Source organism: Hemicordylus capensis, chromosome 6 (genome assembly GCF_027244095.1).
Source record: "Hemicordylus capensis ecotype Gifberg chromosome 6, rHemCap1.1.pri, whole genome shotgun sequence".
NCBI classification, from domain to species: Eukaryota; Metazoa; Chordata; class Lepidosauria; order Squamata; family Cordylidae; genus Hemicordylus; species Hemicordylus capensis.
Genome location: NC_069662.1, coordinates 127,559,789 through 127,578,538, shown reverse-complemented (window position 1 = coordinate 127,578,538; position 18,750 = coordinate 127,559,789).

Sequence of the window (18,750 nt, the reverse complement as noted above, 5' to 3'; positions counted from 1 at the left end):
CGGGGCTGAACCGAATCACCCCCGATGTCCCCCGATATTTTTCGGGCCCGAGCCAAATCACCCGAATTTCGGGCACGAAAAATTTGGGTGATTCGGTTCATGGTTGATTTGGGGGGATTTTTTGAAGTTTTAATGACTTTGGGGCTATGATAGAATGAGAATTTGCTATGATAGAATGAGAATTTACACCTCAGAAGTTTTTTCTGAGGTGTGAATTCTCATTCTATCATAGCAAATGAGATTTTTTTCAATTAGACAACTCTCATGACCCCACTTTCACTTTTTCACACTCTCAATTACTATGAATATGAGGAAGTAATCAATTTAGCACACTTCACCTTATGAAGACAAACCTCAGAATTCACCAAAATTCACCCCTCTGCCCAATCACTCTGAAATTGGGGACGGGTGGTAGCCTCCACCCATTAGGCACTATCTACCAGCCCACCCCACTCCTTTGGGGCATATCCACTTTCTGCCCCCAATCTGCCCCAAAGACACCAAAACTTCAAATATCCAATCCCCCTGAAATTGGGGTGGTAGCCTCCACCCATTAGGCACTACCACCCCACCCCACTATTCTGTCCCAGTCCCCACTTTCTGCCCCAATCTGCCCCAAAGACATGAAAACTTCAGAAATTTACCAAAAATCAGCCCTTTGCCCAATCCCCCTGAAATTGGGGTGGTAGCCTGCACCCATTAGGCACTATCACCCCACCCCACTCCTTTTGCCCAGATCACATGCTATGCCCCCGAACTGCCCCAAAGTCACTAAAATTTCAAAAATTCCCCCAAAATCAGCCCTTTGCCCAATCCCCCTGAAATTGGGGTGGTAGCCTGCACCCATTAGGCACTATCACCCCACCCCACTCCTTTTGCCCAGATCACATGCTATGCCCCCGAACTGCCCCAAAGTCACTAAAATTTCAAAAATTCCCCCAAAATCAGCCCTTTGCCCAATTCCCCTGAAATTGGGGTGGTAGACTCCATCCATTGGGCACTACCATCCCACCCCAAAATTTTGCCCCTGGGCCCCTTTTTTACCCCCAGAATCGATTCAGATTCAGATTCAGATTAAATCTGAATCCGAACCAAATCAAGGGTGATTTGGGTGGCCCATATTCGGGCACAAAACAGAACAGGGTTGATTCGGTTTGGGTCCCAAACCGAATCACCGAATTCCCGAATTGCACACCCCTAATTAAATGTGTCAAGTATTGCGGGGTGCATTTCTGTTGGTCCTATTTAAGTTTTATTATTTATACTCATAACATTTATAAACTGCCTAACACATAAATCCCAAGGTGGTGTGCAGCAATTTAAACAATAAAACACAATTAAAATATTTTAAAACTAGCTTAATCCATACAGAGCATCTGTGCTCCAGTACTTGATTGCTCCTCTCACCCACTGCCACAGCCCCCCTCACCTCAGAGATCTCTACACCCTCACTTGAGCTGCACTCCTGCTCCTCAGCCTCCATCCGGTTGCTTCCATCCCCCTCACCCATCTTGGTCACTCCTCCATCCCTTTACTCCACCCCTTCGCCCCTCTTGGTTGCAGCTGCAGCTTTGCTGGTGCCTATTGGCCAAGCTGAAGCCCCCTATGCCCAGAGACCTCCCCACTCTCACCTGAGCCCCACTCCTGCTCCTCCCCACAGGAGCAGCAGCAATAGTGGTTGACCTGGCCCTTCCTCCCTGCTGCCACTGCCATGGCCACTCATTCCCCTTAGGCTGCTGACAGCCCCTTGCCTACCTGCCTGCCTGCCTCCACCAATGGCTTCAGTAGCCCCAAACAGCAGCAGTGGCTGACTGGGCTCTTCCTTGCTGCCAGTAGGCACTGCCATGGCTGCTTGTTCCCCTCAGGCCACTGAGAGGCTTGGGCCTGTCCCTCGCCCTTCCTTCTTTCTCTCTTACCTTCTCTCTCTCTCTCTCTCTCTCTCTCTCTCTCTCTCTCTTTTCCTGAGTTAACAGATTTTGTTAATCTTGTTTCCTCATCTAATTCACACAATGGCAGATTCCTTCTCCTGAAGGGGCTCTTTCCTCCCTCATGACCCTTCTCTTCGCAGACCCCTGCCCACTATTCTTTCATGCTTATTAGCAGACCCAGGTGCAGAACATCTGCACCTCTAATTGCACCCAGCCGTTTCTGCCTCCCAAGCTGCCACCATCTCACCCTAGGGGGCCAGGCCATCCCGCCACCGCCGCCTCCCTCCGCCTCACCGTCCTCCTCCTTGGGGTGGCAGGGCTTTGCCTGCCGCTCATCCTCCTCCCACTGTCCGTTGTCCTCTTGCCCTCCTCCTCAGGGCAGTGCCACCGCTTCCTTGCTCTCCTCCTCAGGGCAGTGCCACCTCATCGTCCTCCTCGGGGTGGGAGGGTTTCGCCTGCCACCCATCCTCCGCCTGCCTCCCCAACCACCTCCTGGCATGTGCTGCCTCAACTGGCTCCTGGAATGCGCTCCTCCCTCCTGCCCTTGCACGTGCCACCCCCTCTGGGCCTGCCACTGGTCACAGCTGCAGCGGGGGCGGTCCCCATGCATTCCCTCTACAGGAATTAATTAGATAGATAGATAGATAGATAGATAGATAGATAGATTCCTCTCCTCCACAATCAAGAACATCTTCTTCTTACCAGTAACAGTTGCATTCCATCTGTCCTTAACCATCACAGGTCTCCTCCTCCCTATCTGCATATGGAATCCCTACTGCCTAATCACCATGGTGCTTCTGCTCTCACAGGCTCCTTCTCCCTCTATGCATATGGAATGTCCACTGCCCAATCACCATGGTGCTGCTGCTCGCGAACTCTCGTGAGAGTTGCCACACACGGGATCAGCCACAGGTATGCCTTAGAGAATTATATAGATAGAAGATAGATAGATTTAACAAAAGGCCTAAGAAAACAGGTGTGGCTTGAGCAATGTTTTGAAGATGGCCAGAGATGGAGAAGCTCTTATATAGACAGGGAGTACATTCCACAAGCCTGGGGCAGCTACAGAGCTACACCATATGAGCTGGTGACAGCTGTAACTGAACTTCCCCACACATGATCTCAGTAAGCGGCAAAGTTCATCAAAACATCAAAGTTTTGCTTTGATTCAAAGTAAAGCTCTATTTGGAGCTTTCTTTAGAAGCCTGTTCCTGTTTTAATTGCTACAATCTATACGAGTTCCAATTCTTTTGGATTTCTAGGTGTTTCATACATAAGCGTTGCACTAGATACTGGTTTGTAGATCTGTTTTTTGGTGGCCTAGTCAGGTCTAGTCACTGAGGTGGTAAGCCTATGTCTGTGTTGTGCCACTTCAGCCAGTTCTATAAAAATCCTACTACAGAGAAAAAATCTTGTCTTCTTCCTGGCATGCTCATTTTCTATCTGTAGAATTTTTTATATGGAGGGATATGGGCTGTAGTTCAGTAGCAGAAAACATTATTTGTATGCAGAATGTCCCATGTTCAATCCCTGCAATCTCCAAGCAGGGCTGGGAAAGTCCCTTGTCTGAAACCCTGGAGAGTCACTGCTAGTGTCGACATCCCTCCCCCCACCATATGGAACAATGGTCTGCCTCTGTATAAGGAGGCTTCATATGTGAGCCCCAATTACAGAACAAATGGTACAGCCCAGATACCAGTTTACCACTTCAGTACAACCAGGTCATGGAGTGTGATTTCAAATCAAGCTTAACTCATGATCATTTAGATCACTTAGGCTTGCAATCATTTCTTGCTGGACCTGCTCTTGTGCTTTTAACAGCAGCCTGACAGAAAGCAAAATTAAACAGCTGAAGCTTTTGTCACCACTTTGTCTCCACATCAGAAAAAGTTTCATCTGATTAATTTCTATGCACGATGCTGCTGTTAAAGTAGCTGACATCCACTCCTCAGCTTCCTTAGTGGCTTTTAGAAGGGAAGCTCTAACATAGTTTCTTAACCCAGGCTTTCAGATGAGTGCTATGGCCTGTGTTGCAGCTGCTCTGTACATTACTCTCTCTGTGTGTGTGTGTACACACACACACACACTTTAATGTATTAAATATTATTTTCAATACTGAAATTTAATATCTGTACTGTTTGAAGTGTTTAATATATTTGTATTTTTTCAAAGGTATTGTAAATTGCCTTGAGATAATTTTAACAAAAGGTGGTATAGAAATCGGGGGGGGGGGGGGAGTAAATAAATCTGGTGGGTGGGGGAAGTCAATAATTAAGTGAGTAAGTAAAATAAAGGTGTAGGAACCAGGCCAGTAAAACAAGGTGACAATGCTATTACTGCTTAGGATTTGACTATTTTATAATCAGTTAGCAAAACATTATAACAACCTCTCCTTGGGCAAGCCCAAAAGGACTGTGTCTGAGTTTGTATCATGGCCTGTTTAAACGAGTTCTCTGGTTTTCAGCACCTGTGGGGGGAGCCACTATGCACAGACAGGTGAGGAATTCTTCATTTGCTCCTCCCCATAACCCCCCCACAGAACCATAATCATATGATACTCCTATATTCTAGCCCTATTAGCTCAGTATTGCCTGCTTTAATTAGCAGTAGTTATAACTCAATCAATCACTCACTTAATCAATCAATCTTTATTATGGTCTTTGATCAGCATAAGGTAGATTACATTAAAACAGCATTAAAATGGCATTAAAACAGGCTATGCCTGAAACTGTGAGAGTAGGGAGGCTTGATAAATAATAATTATTATTAACAACAACATCAACAACCAACAAATGCAAGATCTAATAATGACACAAGAATTAATAAGTGAAAGAGCAAAGAAAATTAAAAATTGGACTGCACCAGGCGATGATCAACTGCATGGATTTTGGCTTTTAACACCTAACAATCATTCATAAACAACTATGAAAACAGTTCAATCACATTTTTCAAGAGGGGATATTGAACAATAGCTAACAACTGGAAAACTCATCACATAATGAAAGACCCAGCAAAAGGTACAGTTCCAAGTAATTATAGACCAATAACCTGCCTGCCAACCACGTTCAAATTATTAACTGGAATAATAGCAGATGAAGTGATGCAACACTTATTAACTAACAAACAGCTTCCAGTTGAACAGAAAGGAAATCGCCCGAATACCAGAGGCACAAAAGACCAGCTGCTGATTGACAAAATGATTTTAGAAAATTGCAAGAGAAGAAAAACAAATCTAAGTGTTGCATGGATTGACTACAAGAAAGCCTTCGACTCATTGCCTCACACATGGATACTGAAATGTTTAGAAACAACTGGTGACAGCAAAAACATTCATATATTTATTTAAAAAGCAATGAGCATGTGGAGTACACAGTTAACAATCAATGGCAAGACACTTGGACAGGTTAGCATTAGAAGAGGCATTTTCCAAGGGGACTCACTATCCCCTCTGTTGTTTGTAATCGCCATGACCCCACTTTCACAAATGCTAAATAAAACAGGCCTCGGATGCCAAACATCTAAAACGTCAAGTAAAATCAACCATCTGCTGTACATGGACGATCTGAAGTTGCATGGAAAGTCCCAGTCAGAAATTGAATCACTGCTAAACACTGTTCGTATATTCAGTAGCGATATGGCAATCGGGTTTAGATTAGACAAGTGTGCTGCATTAATAATGAACAGAGGAAAAATAAGAAAAACAGAAGGAATAGAAATGCCCAATGGAAGCAACATCAAGAACCAGGAAGAGAAAGAACATTACAAATACTTGGGCATTCTCCAGGCTGATAACATTGCACACACTGAAGTTAAAAGAATAATTGGAAGTGAATACATCAGGAGAGTTAGAAAAATCCTAAAGTCCAAACTCAATGGTGGGAACACCATACAAGCCATAAACACTTGGGCTATACCTGTTATCAGATACACTGCAGGAATAATAGACTGGACCCAGGCAGAGCTAGAGATGCTAGATCGTAAGACCAGGAAAATAATTACCATCAATCATGCTCTGCACCCCCGCAGTGATGTCTATAGGCTATACCTCCCTCACAGCTCAGGTGGAAGAGGAATGCTGCAAGTCCATCAAACAGTAGAGGAGGAGAAAAGAGGCCTTGAAGAATATATCAAGGACAGTGAAGAAGATGCACTTCAAAAGGTCAATAATGCGAAACTATTCAACACCAATGAAACAAATCATGCCTACAAGAAATAACAAGTCAAGAAGCGAGCAGAAAAATGAAAAAATAAGCCACTTCATGTTCAATATTTGCACAATATCAGTGGAAAATCAGACATCACCAAGACCTGACAATGGTGGACCATCTAATAAGCTGTTGTAAAAAGATCGCACAGACTGACTACAAACAAAGGCATGACAAGGTAGCAGGGATTATACACTGGAACATCTACAAAAAATACAAGCTACCTGTAGCCAAACATTGGTGGGACCATAAAACTGAAAAAGTTGTAGAAAATGAAGATGCAAAAATATTATGGGACTTCCAATTACAGACAAACATCTGCCACACAATACACCAGATATAACTGTAGTCGAGAAGAAAGAAGAACAAGTTAAAATAATTGACACAGCAATACCAGGGGATAGCAGAAGAAAAAGAAAGAGAAAAATCACAAAATACAAAGATCTACAAATTGAAATTGAAAGGCTGTGGCAGAAAAAGACCAAAATAATCCCAGTGGTAATTGGCACCCTAGGTGCAATTCCAAAACAACTTGAAGAGCAACTCAACACCATAGGGGCCACAGAAATCACCATCGGCCAATTACAAAAAGCAACTTTACTGGGAACAGTCTATATTCTGCGATGATATCTATAACAACAGCAACAACATTGACAATAAAATTCAGCCATCCCAGGTCCTTGGGAAGGACTCGATGTCTGGATAAAACAAACCAATCTGACTGTGTAAACAAGAAATAATAAAAGCTATACACTGTTATACAGCTACTGTTCAACTGTGGTGAGCTATCTTAAATTGGGTAAAATTATAAACTATAAAATCTTAAAATCAGTCTGTAAAACACTATGGGGTCTAACACTAAACTGTGTGACCATGCACAGTGTCAGGCCTGCTTAGTTCTTGCTGTCTGTCAGGACCCGATGAATTTTACATGCCGCCACACAAATCTTGGCAACGTTATGCATGATAACAGGGTTGGAGTCAGAAAGCAGGAGAGAGCAGGGGACTTGAATAATAGCGGAATGATGAGGGTGATATCAATGTCTCTGTAGAATGGGCAATGCAGGAGGACATCCTTTGTTGTTTCAACCTGCCCAGAATCACAGGGAGTAGGGGTGTGCACACAACTGGATTTGCCAGTTCAGCTAAATTCTAAACCAGATTTCTGGGTTTTGACAGGTCAAGCTGGACCCATTTCAAATTTGAACCAAGCCAGCTCAACTGGCTTAAAGCTATACTGGCAAAGGGGAATCTGGTGAGGATTCCCCTTTACCAGTACAGGGATGTGAAGGGGGGCTCAGTGTTGTCCATTTCTCTGTCATTGTCTGAACCTGAGGTAAAGTCGGGAAAATGAGCTGACAAGGACTGAATGAGGTTGCATCCTTAGCAATTGGGTTGGTCTGGGCAAACACATCTATGGTTTTTTGAGTGCTTCAGGGGTGGGCTGTGAGGGGTAAACATCCATGTCACTATCACTGTCAGAGAGGTTGTGTTCTGGGTAGGAGAGGAGGGCTAGTAGTGGCTGTGCTTTCTTTCAAACAGCAGCAAGGTGAAATGTCAATTCAGCAAAATCTGAATCTATGGATTTTTGGATTTAACTCTCTTCAGGCTGGAGGGAGGGTTAATCTGCTGAAGCTTGGAGAGGATATTAATGGGATGTTTACTGAGGTCTGAGTTCATTGCCATGGGGGCCTTATCAGCAAAGTCAGTTTCAGAAGGAGAAATGTCATTCTTTGCTCTCTGGGAACAGAGGCTGAACTGTGCAGTCTTTGAAAACCCTTATGGCTTGGATGTTGAAGCTATGGAGAAGATGCCTCCCCCCCACTGCCCAATTTACACAAATTTTAGTGGGAGAGAGGCTTGTGAAAAAGAGAGCAAGACATGCTGGAATTCTGGACAGCCGGGTCGGAAGTAGAAAAATTCCAAGTGTCTGGGTTGGCTATTATGAAATTGGTTCAGGGAATATGTTATTGGCTTGTGATGTTATCTTTGGGCATTAATGTGATTCACTGCAATATGCAGCAATACCTGAGATGTTTGAAGTACTCGTGAGGAGTTGACAGGGTGATTCATTTTAGGGGGCCCTACTGGCATCTTGCATGGGGATTTGTCAGAGGGAGCAGAGGAGGTTGCTGTTGGTGTTGCTGAGGGTGAGTACGGCTGGGCTTTTTCTCCTGTGGTTGCCTTGTGACATGAACATGTCAAAGGCATGCCTGAGTTCTGCTTTTGCTGCAAGGTTGTTCAGGCACCCTAGAATTTGAATAGTTGTTTCTGCCATTAAGAGGCATGTGCCGCTTAGGTACTCAGTAAGGAGTTCGCAGGGGAGGTGGGGGGCACATCTGGGACTTTGGGCTCCCTTTTCCTCTTGCTCTGGAGGGTTTCTTGGGCTGGAGTTCTTGGATGGATGGCAGGAGAGCAACCTGATGTAATGCTGCCTCCCTAATACCATGCTTCTTGGGGGATGAGGGAGGGCTCTCCGTGCCTAGGACCATAAACCTCTTCTTAGTGGGGATTGCAGAGAAAGTAGTCACAGCTCCTTTGGGCTCAATGGGAGGGAGACAGGAGTCGATTCTCATCTGCTTCTCTGCCTTGACTGAGTGGTGGCCACCATGGAGGTTACCATTTGGGCTGTTAGTGGTACTTTTCTTCTCTTTGTTCATCATGGTTTTGCTTGGAAACTTGGGCCTACATGGGAGAAGGCCACTTTATGGGCAGGAGCCCCTGAGTGGAGCTGCTAGCTGTCACTATCTTGCCCCAACCCATGGTTATAACTGGAGATACAAGGGATTGAACCCAGAACCATCTGTATTCAAGGTATGGGCTGCCCCACTGAGTTATGTCTCCTTTTAATCACTTCCAGATGGCTGAAGGGATTTCTTGAGCTCAGGTTTCTCCAGTCCAGAGTTCTGTCCACGACATCACACTGTCTTTCTTCAGCTTTTCATATTACATAATGAATTATGTGGCTCTAAAAAGTCTATAACGTTCTGGAATATAATTGAGCATAATCTAAATAAAGGAATACGTAGACGGAAAGGCATCTTTAAGATTTTCAAAACTTGAGGCAGATGGGAAATGATAATATGAGGAGTGTTGCATTTTAGTAGTTATCCTTGCTAATGTGGAAGGTTATGAACAGCTGCCCCTCATTCAGCTCAGTGAACTTATATATATGGAATCCAGGTCTTCAGTTCCATCTCCCACAAATTGGAAATGTGGAGCTCACAGCTGAGGGATTTTAGAGTTGGCCAGACTCATTTTATGTGTGACCTAAATGAAAATCTCAATACAGATTTCAAAGGATAAGAGAAAATTAGTTCACTCATTCATGATATGATGACTCTGTAATGCTATCAAGAGCTGAAAGGCAAGACCATGGGACTCTAGCAGAATCTGCAGCAAAATGTGGTGACAGAATGGACCAAGCTATTAGCTAGAACTTTCCCCTCACTTAGAGAGACAGACGGATGAGTGTTGAGTGTACACAGTTTCTCGAGAGTTTTTGTAACTAAATAAACCGTTACCGGTTAAACACATGAATATCACATGGTGTTCTGTTGTTCTGACTATACAGCATCACCACTATGCTCAATATACATATGAAAATATGTAGGTAAGAGAGTCCTAGAGACAGGAAATGCATTCATCTCTCCCATTCCTTGTATAATCTTCTCTTTTCTATACTGCCAAGGTAAAATTAAGAACTAAGGGCAAAAAGGCAAATGTTTTACAGAGAATCTATATGCAGGACAAATAACAGAAACTTTTTCAATTACGTTCTCTCCTTCAAACATTCATAGGCAGTAACATAAAATACAGTTCACTTCCACACTTGGTGCTTAAATGAGTCCCCTTCTCTTGGTATTCATACAGACAAGACTGGCTGTTTGCCTCAAGCAAAGCAGGCCTAAGCAAGCAGAAGGTGGAAAGGGATTTTTAAAAACCCTGAAGTCATAAGAACCTAAGAAGCTGCCTTACACTGGGGCACTTCTCACGATCAGCAAAAATCGGGCTAGCAGACGCTAGCCTGATTTTTGGTGACCGTAAGAACCACCAGGCTTGCAGCCAAGCCCGGTGGTTCTTGAGCAGGTAACCCGCTTGAGAACCCCTGCTAAAAAGCAGGTTTGCGGAGCGAGTGCTCCTGCAAACCTGCTTTTTGCAATTGTGAGTAGCTGCGGCGTGCATTCGCGGTGCGCCTACTCGTGAATAGACCCCCGGCCAGGAGGTGAAAAGCCGCCTCCCGGCTTGGGGGTCTCCCCAGTATGTCCTGCGCGCTTGCGCAGGGCATACTGGGGCTTGCGGGGCCCGTACGACCCCGACTCCCCCTCCCGCTGGCTCCGTCACGGAGCTGGCCATCATGTGGACGGCCGATCCAGCCGCCCAGGGCTCCCTGCCTGCTCGTGAAAGGGGAGAGCAGGCTTAGCCCGCTCTTCCCGCTCACCAGGAAAAACTGGGTCTCACTGATCGTGAGACCCGGTCCACTGAGTCAGACCATTGGTCTATCTCTGTATTGCTTACATGGATTGACTCTCCAAGATTTGGGGCAGCCCTACCTGGAGATGCCAGGGAGTGAACCTGTGTCCTTCTGCACTGAAGCAGATACTCCATCCAAACGTAAACCAAGGCAAGCCCAGCTTAGCAAAGGGGACAATTCATGCTTGCCACTGCAAGACCACCTCTCTACTCATAAATCAAGTTGTTCAGGGTTTAGAACTGCTCTCCTACCAGAAAATGAGGCTATTCACATGGGCATGCAGAACCAGGCTGAGGGAGCCGGGCCTGGTTTTGCATGCGTGTGTGAACAACTGAGCTCAGGCCTATCCTGGCGGCAACACAGTGGCAAACCTGCCTAATTAGCTACCCTCTAAAATGAGGTTAAGGGAGCAAGTAAGTTTTCTACAGGTTAGCCTCATTTTTGTGCTGGTGCGGCAGCCGTGGCTGCTTGAAGCCACAGCTGCCACACTGTGGGGAGCCCGGGGAGGGGAGGAGGATCCCTAGGAAGCAACACTCACTCACGTGGTGCATCATGGTAGTTCCGAGGGCCAGGACAACACATGCTGGCCCCTGGCCCTCCTCGCTGCCTAGCCAAGTGGGTAATCTTCTGGGTGCATGGGTAGCGTGCCCAGCAGCACACACCAGATCATCTGCGGGGAAGGCGAGTCTAACCCACCTTCCCCGCAGCCCACTCACTGGTCCTGAGAAGATGCTCAATGTCTATCTTTCTCCATCAGGAAATGGGCACCAGCCATTTGTGGAAAACTGAAACACAGAAGTCCCAAACCAGCATGGATGCTCCTTTCCTTTTCCTTCTCTAAACCTAAAAAAGCCAGGCAGATATACCTACATTACAAAACATTGGGTGGCCATGTCCTTTCCACACCACAGTGAGTAATACACCATTGTACACACCGCCCAGAGCCTTTGGATGGGGCGGTTTATAAATGAATGAATGAATAAATGAATAATAGGCGTTCTAGTTACAGTGAGCAAGCAATCCCTTCACAGAAATGTTATAATTACTATAGTAGTATAGGGAAGAGACGAGTGAAGCAAACTGTCAAAAGCAATAACAGTACACTCAGTAATAACTATTTGTGTTTCTAAAGGAGAGCTAACAAGCCAGCAGGGAGTAAGCATAAAACGTACACACAAACCCACAAGGAGGCGAGTAATCACAATAGGTTCAATTGATATTGTCCAAACATATCTCTATTTCATTAGAAGCTCACAATAAGGAAAATTAAAAGCATCCCATATGTCACAAAAGGAAACATGAGCTGAATTTGTAACATGGTACTGGGAACATTCTTCAAGTTTAAAGCTAAGCACTTGATCCTGTTCCAATAGGAACTGATGGCAAGATTGCTACTGAATGACACAAAAACAAGACTAAGTGACCTTTACACTGAATGTTTATGGTTCCTCTTGTGTGAGACAAAACCTACAAGTCTCTTCTTGATTAGCTTGAGGTGGGGAATGTGGATCTATGCACAGCAAAGCTTAAATGACATTTTTATGGGTTTAGTTGTTTTCATCCATACTTGTCATTGAAGGGTGTGCCTATTCCTATAATGGTTGTGTGCTGCAGAACATTTTCTACAGGCGCAGTTTCCCTGGTCATAGTGCCCCCTCCCATGGCCTTGTGGCTGAGTGGTAGTTTAGTAGGGTTGAAATTCAGTGAGCACCCTTGGGCAGTTAAGAGGGGTAGACTGGTCAATCGGTCCCTAGTGGCTTCGCGGCTCAGGGATCTTGATTCGCCATGAAACCTGCTTCAGGGCTTCACAAACCTCAAAGACTACGCAACTTGGGGGGTGTAAAGTCCTAGAAGTTGTCCTGATCCCTGTGGGGTTGACAATGAAGGGGATGAAATGGGTTTACCCTGCTGCTATCCTGAGTCAGGGTGTGTTTCCCATTTAAGGCACGGGGCTGGTCAGTGATGTTTGAACCCAGCCTTTGTTAGGCCTGCACTGTTAGGGGGTGGAGTTTGAGCCCACACAGTTCACTGATTCAATCAAAATTAATGAAGTTGTGGCCCTTATACCCAAATATGTGTGTCTGAGTCTTCCCTGGGGCTGGGGTGTGGGGACAATGCATAAGTGATTGCAGTAGCCACAGTCATTAAACACCTTGACATGCACCCAGATGGTGTAGGGGAAGAATGGCAGTTCAGGCCCCAAACAGCAGAGCAAAATCAGTTTCGTGAGAAAACAGCAAAGCAAGAGGGCTTGAGACAGCTTTAGTATTGAAGAACTGCAAGGATTTATTTAAAGAAAAGTTTACAAACAAATGTGAAAAAGCCTGCCGCTTCATTTCAGCTGTAGCTCATGGCTGAGAGAGACCAAAACAAACAGCCATCTCTGGAGAGACAAAATGGAGACTAACACTGGAAGAACAAAGTGGGGAGGAGTCCAGCACTTTTATCCATGACCCTAACCCCCCACCCCCAGTGGTCACTATGAGACACTGCAGCTGAGAGCTGATGCTGCCTGGGTCCTAGCTCCAACAGAAAGAACAGCAGCACTTGCCTTTGCAAAGCAGAGGTGGTGAAGAAGGTCAACAAGCCATATCTTTGACTACAATCTTTCAGCAGGATAATAAAGTTATTTAGACCTTCTCTTCATCCACAAATATCAGTATAAATCTTCTTAATGAGTCTGCTTTTAATCTGTTTGTAAGGATTAGTTAAGTAGTGCTGATAGGGCACGTAGATTTTAAAGTTTGTGGAAGTCGTAAAAACCTTTCTCTTTTGGATTTTCAAAATGTGCAAGCATATATAGCAGTGTTCTTCATTGTAAGACCTGGGGGCCAGTGGCAGACCCAATCAACTTTCTGACCTATTGTTTATTTGTATGTATGAAGCTTTGGCCATAGCTGAATACTCTGCACAGTCCCCTGACACCATGCAGAAACAACCATTCTTACTTTGCAGTGCTGTGCTTTGTTCAGTGTAGGGTGTGTGTTTTCCTTTAAGGGAAACTGAGCCCTCTAGAGCCCCTGACCATCTTGGAAGGCATGCACAGAGTGTAGCCCATCCCAGCACTTTCCCCATACAGTTCTTAAGAGGGCTATGTCTCTCTTAAGGGCCCTCCCAGCACTGAGAAAAGTGAAGAGCTGTGTGGCAATTAACACAGTGGAAAGCGGCATTCATGCTGAAGGTTTTTTGCCCAAGTGGCCCTCACTTGAAAATGGCGAAGATCATTGATGTACAAAGTTCACCTAAGCTTTCCACACTTCCATTTCAAAAGATAGGTTCACAGGGGCTGAATATATATTAGATATATTTATATTATATTATATATTTATTTATATATTATATATTATGTCTGGAGTTTCCAGGTCGACAAAAATTACCCTGTTTCTCTGGCTTTTTGGTTTTTGTTTCCCTCAGGTGGACACCTGGCAGAGGTTAACCTCAGGCCATTTTGTAGCCACCATAGGCTCTGTCCCACTACCAGATTCCACACACACACACCCCACACACCATTTTTCAAAAGTTGGAGGTCTTGTGACATCACCAGGCCTCACCTCAGAAGACTCATGTTTTTGTACCCTATTCAACCCTAAATATGCCATGTCCACCAGCATAAGCCATGGCGAAAGAGTGTGAAGGATAAATGTGTACATGTGGATACATAGCAATGAGCCATGGCAATGGGTAATCATGGCTCACCAGCCTCTGTCCACCATGTGTATCTATGCATTTAGAATCTTACAACTCCCCTTAACTCTTTATAGAGTTCACCAGGCAATGGTGGTGTACAAACAGCAGATATGTCTGATTCCATAAAATGTGAATCAGTCCTTAGCATGTACATGCCTAAACAGGAGCCATACCTTTAGCATAAAATGGCCTAAGAACTGAAGGACAAATCAGGGGTCAGACAGCTCTCTTACAGATTCTGCTGTTCTTAGGAAATCAATCAGAGATCACCGAGGAAATCACAAAGATAGCGTGAAAAGGTTCTTTGTTCCTTTACCCAACCACTCTGCGTCTTAAGAATCCCCCATCCTCAGACAGAGACACACACACCTATTTCCTTATTTTATAATCAGAGAACCTTACAAGAGGTTCTTTCAGTCTGGTAGCTTTAGAAACACAAAAGAAAAGATTGTGCATCCTGCCATTCTCAACAGTCGGCCCCAAGTCAAATGGATTTGACCCCTCCACACAGCTTTTTGGTTTGTTGTTCATTTATCTTGTATGTCAGGGCTCTGCATTTCTCAGTGATGATGTGGAATGTGAAAGTGCATCCTGCACTGTGGCTATATTTGTAAAGGATGAAAATAGATTGAACCTCAAACTCTTGCATGGGGGAGTTGCCTGGAAAAAGGAAATCAATTGAAATAGCATGATCCCTCAAGTTCCACAAACCGGATCTGTTCACTTAAATTGTTTCTTCAGTCCCAGAATAAAAATATTAGCATAATAATGAGTGAGCATCAAATAACATGTTCTGTCTAATGTCAACAGCTTGTACAAGGCAATGCATGTACATTTTGATGTAGGGTTTATGCATATTTTAATTCTGACTTATTACTATACTATATTTTAGAATATATGTTTGCCTTCAGTTTATTCATAGAGAAAATGAGATACTATTACATATCACATCCTGAAGGTTCAAACCCAGATTCTAAAATATACACATCCATGCACATGCACCCACATATCCTTTAAAATCCAATTAAAGAACCTGGAATATAATAAATGCTAACTTTCCAGAAAGATGAATGGATTGAAGCATTTGTGTGTATTTAAAATATATTATACTTAACCTGTGATGCTGGGGTGCATATTATACTTAATGGTCATAGAAAGTTGTAAAAGGTGAATTACTGTGAAACATTGCAGGGTAATGTAGTTGAAATGAATTGAATGAATACCTTTAGATTCCACACTGTCCCATCTCCAGATCTATGCAAATGTGCTTGAGATGCACAAGTAATTCCAGTAGTCAGCTGGGGATTCTAGTTATTAAATGGGGGTTTTCAAAACATTGTGCAGGCTTTCTATTGCTCCTGATGGTGTTCAGAGTATATCAATCAACTCGTCCAAGCTTTGCCAGGCAGACTCCCTGAAGCATGTAGCCAGTTAAATGCAACATGAGAGGTTATGATCAGGAAATGTAGGGGCAACTACATTACGATCACAGGGTGGAAAAACAAAATCACAGAATCGGGGAACCTGGCTCAGAATAAAACCAGGTCAGCTAATAGTGGGATTAGAAGTATAAAGGATCGATCACATCATCACATTTAGCACAGTGTTTGAGTAGAGCAAGAAAAGCCCTCAGACAATATGTATGTCTTGTGATGCTTACTGAGTTGTCACCAAATGGCTTGTAAACTCAGCACATGTTTTTTATCTGTTGCCCTTATTACCCTTCAGTGCCCTTTTGAATAGCCGATGGCAGGGGTTCCCAACCTCTGGTTCTCAAGATGTTGCTGAACTACAACTCTCATCATTCCCAGCCACAATAAATTGTAGCTGGGGTTGATGGAAGTTATAGTTCAGCAACACCTGGAGGTCCACAGGTTGGGAACCTCTGTTATAAGACCCTCTACAAACGGCTCTTGGAGCAGTTTTATCCCAACTGCAGTGACACTGTAACCAGAGAAGTAGATGCAACTGGAGGACAAATGTCCCCGGGGTCCTGAAGGAGGCGGCCCCACTGGCTAGTGATAAGTGACTCACATCTCTTTGAAGAAGGCAGGGGGAAGGGCCCATCTTTACTTTTCCCCCAAGGTCCACGCCAACCTTGCTTATTATCCCGTATTATAACCCAAAATATAACACAAATTGAGGCATTTGACACAATTGGTGTGAAGCGCCAGAGGGGGTTCTGCGGGGAGAGTGGGCTTAGCTTGCTCTCCTCACTGATGATCAAATGGCAGCCCTGGGCAGCCAGATCGGACACCCACATGACTGCCGACTCTGTCACGGCAGCGGCTGTGGGGATCGGGGGCTGTGTGGCCCCGGAAGTTCCAGGATGCCCCGTGCAAGCAGAGAGATTTTCAGCCTCCCGGCAGGAGTCTCCTCATGTGCTGCCATGGTGTGGAGCAGCACTGTGGCGGCACACGATCAGAAAACCCGGGTTAGCGGAGCGCTTGCTCTGCTAATGTGGGCTAAGGAGAGGGCTACTTTGGTGGGCTAGCCACCAGAGAACCACCAGGCTCGCCTGCAAGCCTGCTGGTTCTCACGATGGAGAAAAACTGGGCTGGGCTTCCTTAGCCTGGTTTCCCCCCATCGTGAGAATAGCCTCAGTATGTTCAACACATTACGAGTATGCTGCTGCTGCCAAGAGGCTTTGGAATACACTCTTTGCTGAAATAAGAAGCTCCACATCTCTGACAACTTTTTAAAAGGCAGCTAAGACACATTTGTTCATCCTGGCTTTTAATTAGATTTACCATTTTAATAGTTTGAATGTGTTAAAATTTAAATTGTTGTAATGTTTTAACCTTTTTACTTTCTTTTACTTTTTCTTGTCTTGTTGGAAACCACCCAGAGAGGTCAGTTTTGGGCGTTATACAAATGTGCTAAAATATAAATGAATGAATAAATAAATATTCCGTGTACACACATCTGCACACAGGTACAGTTATTCACATGCGAGGTTCAACACAGGTACAGGAATACACTTTCTACCAGCATTTGAGGGACCTCTTTCCAGGTTCACTTTTAAAATGAATACAGCTAAAGTCATTCACACAAAAAACTTGTACATATGTATAGACATATGCACACTCGTACAGAATAATCTCTAAATAGGGCTTAAATGTAATATAGGTTTGTGAGGATTTGGGCTGACATGGGGAATTAAGGCAAGCAAAGGTATCTGTTTTTTAAAAATTGAAATCCTTTCCAGAAACAGTGTGCTTTAATTAGAAGCACAAAAAACCAACTACTTAGGCAAATGTAATTTGAATAAAAGTGTAACAGAGAACTGTGATAATTATGCATTTGGACTGTAATTATTGCATTTGGAGAAAACTGGATGACTCGCCTGGATTATGTCCTTACTGATCCTCTTTTCTGGAAAACACTGCTTAAACTAACACATTGTGGTAGCATTGTTGTTCTTAAAAAAAAAACAACCCCAAAACCAAAATTGAAATTGGGTGGCATATTTTACTATGCAAAGTGTTACTTTTACAATTATTTTAACAAGGAAGTTTCAAAATGTTGTAAAGCATTTATGAACTTTTGGGGTCGCATAGGATAACAAGGATTTTATGAATAAAATATAGTGATCTTATCCCCATTTATTTTCAAATATTTCTTCAGATTATGGAGTATATCTTTTAGGGGATAGGTTTCAAAACAGAAGGGGAAACCAGCAACCTGAATCCCTTTCAGGGCAAAACTTCCTGATAGGTACTCACATTCCCTATTGGATACTATAGCAGAGAACCGAGGGTGGGGGGGAATAGTATGTGTCTCTGGAAAAGTTAACTTTTACCCTGGAGTTGATATTGGGAAGCTAGTTGTGGAGACTGTTCAGCTTATGTTGTGCCTTCAGCTATTCTTATCAGTTATATGGATGAAAAGGACTGATGTAGACTAGTCTAAACTACCAATACATGGGTGTTGGTTGTCAAGTAGGAGTGAATCCAATCCACAAATTAATTTGCTCTGTAGACGTGCACTGAACAATATTAACTATGACAAAATATGAAAACTACTGTTAAGTACTGCTTCTACTTCGGGTACATAGAGTGTTCATAATAAATAGACCCTCAGCAAACAAAAGAATTGCATTATTTAATAAACCTGATTTTCTGCCTAGAGGCTTTTCTAATACTCTATGTACAATGTCAAATTCATTTTCTCTGGATTTTTTAAAATCCATTTTTAGTTTTACAGCTGTTTTTGCAGTGGCTGTTGACATCCATTTCATCATATCTCTAGAGGAGAGAACTTTAATGCAATGTGTAGTCGATAAGATAGCAATTTTATCCTGGTGTGCTTTCACCTGTAATGGAAGTGCCTTAATAAAACCAGCTATTTTTAATTCTGTTTCCCCTGTGCTCCCACTGCTATACAGCTGCTGGTCCTGCTTTTTACAAAACAAAAATAAGAAATAACCAGTAGATTTTTTTTTCCAAGGTGACAG